An 8,252-nucleotide genomic window follows, 5' to 3' on the forward strand; every position below is an offset into this window, starting at 1 on the left:
GTTGAACTGGATTTAGCTTCCTCGGGTTGGGAAAACCGGATATACTAACGACACCTCCAAACATCCCCCAGGGTGAATTACCACTACATACACAATTCCTTGACCGAAATCAAGCTGGCAATCCAAGACTCCATCCCTGCCTCCATTCCGAGTCTCTTGGCTCTACACCCTCGGAATTCCTTTCGTGACCTCGGCAGACCTCCAAACCGGATGTGATTCCATACTAGGGATGAGTTTTGGAACCGAAAAACCGGAACCGGAACCGGAACCGGTATAACCGGAAAATGCTTAAACGGTCCGGGTATTGGGTTTCAAAATTACTCTTATCCGGGTTCCGGGTATTTCGGGTATGGGTCTAACGGGTCCGGTTATTCCGGGTTTTTTAACCGGATTTGTTAAAAAAACCGGAACCGGGTTAAATGGACCGGTTCCGGGTTTAGTGGGCCAAAGAACCAATTAAAATGTAGACCCGGTATAGATTTGGAACCGGAATGTGATAAGTTTTTTCCCCCGTGCCCTCCAAGTTCGTAAACGTCAGAAGCAAATCAAAAAAAAAGTCATCGAGTTCACGATTTATTGTTCACAGAAGATCGTTAGCTAAAGTCATCGATTTTCATCAAGTTCTTCAATCGATTTTCATCCAGTTCTTCATTCGATTTTCATGCAGTTCTTCAGTTCTTCAATCGATTGTTTATCGCCCAAGCCTCAGTCAAAAAAGCCGATACTATTCATCAGTTCATCATTCAAGTCGACAATCATCAAATCAATTTCCTACAATCATTCCCAATTGAACTTCAAATCAATCTCCTACAATCAATTAAAGGCCAATGGTGGACAATTGGGTAGATAACAATGAAGCTACACAAGTAAGTTGTCAAATTACAATGCATACTGGATTATATTTATTGCATCTGCCAATTGACTTTTACTATTGATTATATTTATTGCAGTTTCATCCATCATCGGTGACCTGATTTTTTTTTTCTTTTTTTCTTTTCTATGTGCGTGTGTGTAGATTATGCATATGGGTTACCAATCTAATGTTTCGTTTTAACCATCAATGTCGGGGTTAGGGTTGAAATTCTTAATCTTACTTTTCAACATATAAAAGATCTTTTATCTTTTTGGAGATGTTAAGGAGCGATGAAGAAACTGCTCTTTTATAAAATTTTATTTCGGCAACACGTGTCAAATAGCAATATACTATATGAAATGAGAAACTGTAAATTTTTAACTGTCGCTCAATAAGAAGATCATGACTTCTGCTCTTTATGCAAACAAGAATAAAATAAAGACAAATGATCGATATTCATATTTTTTTGTTGATTATAAATACATCTCGATATGACCATACATAGAAGTTGCATGCTTGGGAACTTTTGAGCACTGATTGTGATTTGTTTTCTTTTTATGACATATCATATGGTCAAATATTTAAACATGTTTACCTTTTTGTCATCTTTTGTTACATTACCTTTTAATAAGTTTCTTGCTAAATGCTAAGTTGTTAACCATTGCTTGTTAAGTTTAAAAACTTATTACAAAGCAGTAAATTACTTTTCTAAGATAATGATAGTGACTTTATATGGTTTTTGGTGCGTGAATCAAAGTCAGAGACTGCATAATAGACTTTGAATTGGTCGAGATTGAACCCCCTTCAATTCTTATTCGATATAACCTTTTTTTTAAGGCTAAGTAATTATAATAATGATAAAATAATAAAATAGTGAATTACAAAAAAAGAATGAAGGAATTTAGTCAAAGACAGAATGCATCACGAATCACCATGGATGGATCACTCTTACTTTTTGTGTTATTGTTATTAAGTTGTGTTATTGTATTTTAATTGTGTTTTTATTGTTATTTATTGTAGTTTGATGATGACGAGGTGTTTGTTGACAACACTCAACAAGAAATCAATGAGGAACCAACACAAAAGAGAAAAAGAGTAGGCAAAACAAGGTCCGATTGTTGGAAATCATTTGAGAAGATTTTTAATGATGGAGTTCGGCATGGAAAGTGCAAATGGTGCGAGAGGGCTCTCAAAGCCGACGGGAATAATACCGGTACGTCTAGCTTAAATAAGCATACAAAGAATTGTAAAAAAAACCCCGAGAATTTGAAAAACCAACAAACATTACAATTTAAAAAAGAACCAACCGGGGAGGGTAGTGTTAGCACTTGGAAACATGACGACAAACGAATTAAAAAGGCTATGTTGAATTTATTTGTAGTGGGTGGTCTACCTTTTAAATTTGTAGAAAATGAGGCCTTTATTGAATACACAAATGCACTAAACGGGAAGGTGATTGTACCTTGTCGAACAACAATTTCAAAAAAAGTGTCACTTTATTATCAAGAAGAAAGAAATAAGTTGGTAACATTCTTATGTAATCCACTTAACACGATTCATTTGACCACCGATTGTTGGACAAGTCCGAGTAAAAGGGTGCATTATATTGTCATTACCGCACACTTTATTGATGATAATTGGGAGATGCACAAAAGGATAATCAACTTTAAAGAATTAGATAGTCAACGGGGGGAAGATATCGGAAAAGAAGTGTTGAAATGTATTCAAGGGTGGGGTATTAAAAATGTCATGACTTGTACGGTTGATAATGCAAGTTCTAATGACAAAGCAATAGAGTTTCTAAAAAACAAATTACCAAACTTGTACAATGAAGGAAAACACTTTCACATTAGGTGTATGGCACACATTATCAATCTAATTGTGAGAGACGGGATGAATAAAAATGACGAGAGTGTTAAATGTTTGCAAGACGCCGTAAGATATATTAGAAAGTCCACACAACGGATTGCTCTATTTAAAAAGTGCATGAAAGCCGTCGGGGTGGAATCAACCAAATTTTTGTGCAACGATTGTCCCACTCGTTGGAACTCAACTTACGACTTATTGAAGATCGCGGTGGATTTAGAAAAAGCTTTCTATGAGTATGAAATGGAAGGTAATTTTTTTTTCTGCATTCTTGCTGAATTTTTAGCTCTATTTAAATTGTCATATCTACTTCGTTATGAGTCTGTTTGGGCTGATTTTTTTTTAAAATTATAGTTCATTGTTTGGCAATAGTTATAGACTTTGGAAACACCTAATTTGCATGTGTTTTGAGTAAGTTACAGCCCTCCAAAAATGATATATCAAAGCTGTTTTGAATATGTTAACAACATTATTTTAGAATTTTTCGTTAACTTTAAGCTGTCATATCTACTTCGTTATGAGTCCGTTTGGGCTGATTTTTTTTTAAATTATAGTTCATTGTTTGGCAATAGTTATAGACTTTGGAAACACCTAATTTGCATGTGTTTTGAGTAAGTTACAGCCCTCCAAAAATGATATATCAAAGCTGTTTTGAATATGTTAACAGCATTATTTTAGAATTTTTCGTTAACTTTAAGCTGTCATATCTACTTCGTTATGAGTCCGTTTGGGCTGATTTTTTTTTAAATTATAGTTCATTGTTTGGCAATAATTATAGACTTTGGAAACACCTAATTTGCATGTGTTTTGAGTAAGTTACAGCCCTCCAAAATGATATATTAATTTTTCTTTTGTAACATTTTTTTGATAGATCGTTCCTTTGCACGAGATGTGGTAACCCCCGTGAGTGAAGATTTTGTAACTTGTTGAGCAATGGTCTCCTTTCTTGAGAAGTTCAAGGTGAAAACAGAATTGGTGTCGACGACTTCAAAACCATTGGTAAATCGGTTTTTTGGAGAAGTATGTGGCATTTACAAACATATACGGGTTTGGTCAAAAAACAAACGATTTTATTCAATTGGGAAGGATATGATAGACAAATATGAGAAGTATTGGGGAGATTTTGAAAATTTGAATGACTACATGTACTTTGCGACTATCTTGGATCCGCGAATGAAGACAGAATTTCTTAGACATGCTTTTGAAACATTGATCAAGTACAAGATGCCGGAAAATAAACCCCTTTCCGAATTAGATATTACTGCGAAGACTAAGTCTTTAATCAAGGATATTGAATCGAGATTTGAGAACTTTTTTAATTGTTACAATACCAACTCTAATGTACCATTTGAAACCGGTGGTAGTCAAGATGCTGTGCATATTGATGATGATGACGACTTTGTGGGTGACTATTTTGCTCAATCGGTGAATTCATCGGCTTCAAAGGAAACGGAATTAACACGATACTTGAACGAAGGACAAACCCAAGGCGTTAAGGACTTTGATATATTGGTTTGGTGGAAAAATAACGCATCTCGTTACCCAATTCTCTCGCGGATGGGAAAAGGTATAATTTTAATTACTTATATTTTTTTATTATAATGTAGTATAATTTAACATTATATGTTTATGTTATTAGATCTTTTGGGCATTCAAATATCTACCGTGGCTTCCGAGTCCGCTTTTAGTACAAGCGGTCGCATAATTGATAGTTACCGAGCAAACTTGTCCGCACCTATAATAGAGGCTTTGGTTTGCACCCAAGATTGGGTGAGGAAATCAAAGAAGCCAATTGTTGACAACATCGATGATATTCTTAAAGATGATGACATAGCTAAAGGTAGCAAACAAATTCATTTTATTATCTAATAACAAAACATTGGTTATATGCTAACTTTCATATTAATTTTTTTTATGATATGTATTAGAGTTGGAAGACGCCATACGCACCCAAAATGGAAATGGAAAAAGGCCGATAGATATTAACGAGTAGTTATACTATTTTTGTTTTTTTTTTGTTTTTTTTGTCGATAAATGATTATTGGTTTGTAAGTGTTTGTTTTGGTTGATTAATGTTTTTGAACTTTAGTCAATGTTTGTTTATGTTATAACAATCTACACTTCAGTTTCAAAGTTATATCTATCCTTTAGTTTCACGATTTCAATCTTTCTGATTTGACAGAAAAAATTACCCATCTAGTATATTTCTCAATTTCTTCCCACTAAATAGATGTCTATTTATGTGTTTTATGTTGTTGCATGTATATTATTATGCTATTATCTAGCGTGGAAATCATTTATTCTTTCCAAATAATACATAGCTTTCATGTACAACCAACATGGCCTATTGGTGATGATTTAGAATTTAAGCACCTTAAATTGAAGTTGCTTTAGGCTTGAATCTTAAATGCTTCTGGCCGATGATCCACCGGTCAAAAAAAAAAAACACTCGCACGCATGCTTAAATTAAAATTGTGCAACAGCTTATTAATTACTTCTCAAACATTGCGGCCAAGATATTATTAGTTGAAGATTTAAGAAGACATTTTCAAGACAATCTTTTAATATCATATGTGTCATAAAAAAAAATGGGTCAGCTACTCAACTTATCAAATAAGGCAGTAAGGCTGCATCAATAAACAACTGACATTAGGTACTATGAAAATTAAATTATACATAATCATATTATACGATTTGGCTATATGGTACAATTAAATTATACATAATCATATTATACGATTTGTCGTCAATAATATTATACTATCTTGAGATTGTTTACTAAGACACGTAGGTAAGTTACCTAAGGTAACTGTGATATGATCTAAATGTCAATTTTTTTTAAACCAATATTGTTATATCTATTTATTTATTTATTTTTAAATAAATCAATGTCGTCAATAACCTAATAATTTAAATGTAATTTTTTGTTTGTTCATTTTTTTATAACGGTTGAAAGATTATGGGTAATAAAAAAAAATCCGGGTTTTCTGGTTCTAAACCCATTTGACCCGGTTCTATTTTACCCACTTTCCTATTTCCGGGTTTTTCGGTTCTAGACCCACTTTACCCGGAACCGAACCGGACCCGGTTCCTATATACCGGTCCGGTTTCCGGTTCTTAAAAATATCGTTAAACGGTTCCGGGTTTTCCGGGTCCGGGTCCATCGGGTCCGGGTTTGGACCCACTTTCATCCCTATTCCATACCACCGTCGCACACACTGTGCAATAACCATAATTAGAACACCCCAATCATAACTCGCACTACTGTTTTCACTTCTGTGAACTTATATTCCCTCTCGGAGCTACATTCCTTTCCTTTTTCCTTACCAAGGAAATCCACTTGGCTGCCTTGACACTACCACAAGTGCCACGGTGCTCACCCAATACTACACCATTTCCTTATGGCATAACCGCTATCCCATGCACCACACATACTCTGAATCCGCTCGCAGGGACTCTCGAGTCCATGCACTACCTCCACTAATCGTGATCAATATTTGGGGCCAGACATTCTGATGCTATCACATCACGACATACTCATTCCATTCCTTCATACCGATCTATCAACACATGTAGAGTCTTCAGCATGACTGGACCGCCTTACCAGGCCTTCAACCCATCTGGATCACTCTCATAACTTTCAACAGGTCTGGATCGCCCTCCAGGGCCTTCAGCCTGACTGGACCGTTCTCCGAGCCTTCGGCCTGACTGGACCGTTCTCCAACCTTCAGTCTATCTGAACCATTCAACTAGCATTCATCATCCCGCGTTATTCTTCCAGGAAAACTCTCCCATGCATACTGTTCTAGCCCTCTAGGGGTTCCGAACTCTATCTCCATCCTACATACTCAATCTTGACCCGATCCTGGGCCTCCCACAATTGATCACCCTTGGTTTGCACCCCGCCCCGCCTGTCTGACCCTTGCTCATACCAGTCTACGCTCGGTTGTCTGAACCGCTGCTGAACCCCAATAGCTAAACAATCTCTCATGTTTATCGATCTTCCAGAAAATTTACAATTCTCCCCCACTTAGAGCACTGACTATCAACCACCGGTTGCCATCACCGTCCTCCTTTATTAACCCTACACAACACAATCCCTTACATGCGAACTGGTTTCTACTAGAACGAGCAGCCTTCGCAGAATCACATATCAACACGGATCATCTCGCCTTGAAAGAACCCGACCTTCAACTAACCATTCCTCAGACTGCCTATGTTGCCCGACATTCAGATCAGACGTCAAATTCCCACTAAAACTCTCATGAATGATAACCAACGAAATTCCCAACACTAAACCCATAACAATACCATAACCTTCAAAGAACAACGAATACAATACCGAAAACCACACAACGAGACTAGCAGATAACAATACTCCACAATAATCACAAGATAGCAAGACATCAAGAAAGAAACATACCCGCAGCTGCATCCGACACTGCTCTGATCTCCTCTGCTGCAAGCTGAAAAGCACGACCCTGAGCCATTGGGGGCTCCGCTCCACCCTGACCTCTACCCGTGATCCTCAATGTGGCCGGTGCTGGAGCCTGCACTGGTCCTGCAGTAAGCTATGGACAGTTGACCCTCAAGTGTCCAATTTGATGGCAATGATAATAAATCCTCAAATCCCGAACCGGGGTTGTGTGCCGACAATCCCTCGCATAGTGCCCCTCCTTTCCGCACTTTCAGCATGAACCACCGGACCTACAAACTCCAGTGTGACCCGTCCCACACTTCCCACAAGTGTGGCTGCTCTGATCTCCAACCCTGGAATCAACGGTCTTAGACCGTTTTGAGGCCGACTGCGACTGCACCGGAGCCAGCCTCAGCTCTCATAACTGCAACTCAATTTCCAACTCACGCCGCCTAGCGGCCTCCTGCAATTCCAACAAGGTCTCGCACCTCTGCGTAGACACAAACTGTCTGATATCCCCCTTGAGCATACTCAGATATCGGGACATCTGAACCTGCTCCGAAGCCAACTCAGGGAAAAAGATCGCCCTCTCAGTGAACATCCTAGTGATCTCTGTCACCGACTCCGAATCCCGCTTTAGTTCCAGGAACTCCTGAGCTGTGACATCCCCAAAATCTCGGCCAGAAAAGACCGATTTTCATTTATGCTTTTAAAATAAATTCAGAGTAAATCCTTTTGATTTGAAAGAGTTGCGGAATTTGTTCCCAAAAACAAAACATGATAAAACAATGTTTACCAAAGCATTTCATAAAAGAAATGTATTTTTCATTATATAATCAAAACTCGGGGTGTCATGTTCCGATATAGACCAATAAGCATAAACGATAATATTACAAGTCATTCAACAAATATATACATATACAAACTTGTAAACAAAACAACTTGATGGTTCATCCATCTTACGCTCTTGCGCCACTTCCTGTAATACAAATAAAATTGAGTGGGTAAGGCTTGGGAGCCTGGTGAGCATATAGGCTTTTCAACCCACAATAAATAATTAAATTAATTATTATCAACTAACAATAACCCAGTTACCCATTCCCGTTATTCTCACTT

The sequence above is a fragment of the Lactuca saligna genome, chromosome 5 (assembly GCF_052625555.1).
Source record: "Lactuca saligna cultivar CGN05327 chromosome 5, ASM5262555v1, whole genome shotgun sequence".
Classification (NCBI taxonomy): Eukaryota; Viridiplantae; Streptophyta; class Magnoliopsida; order Asterales; family Asteraceae; genus Lactuca; species Lactuca saligna.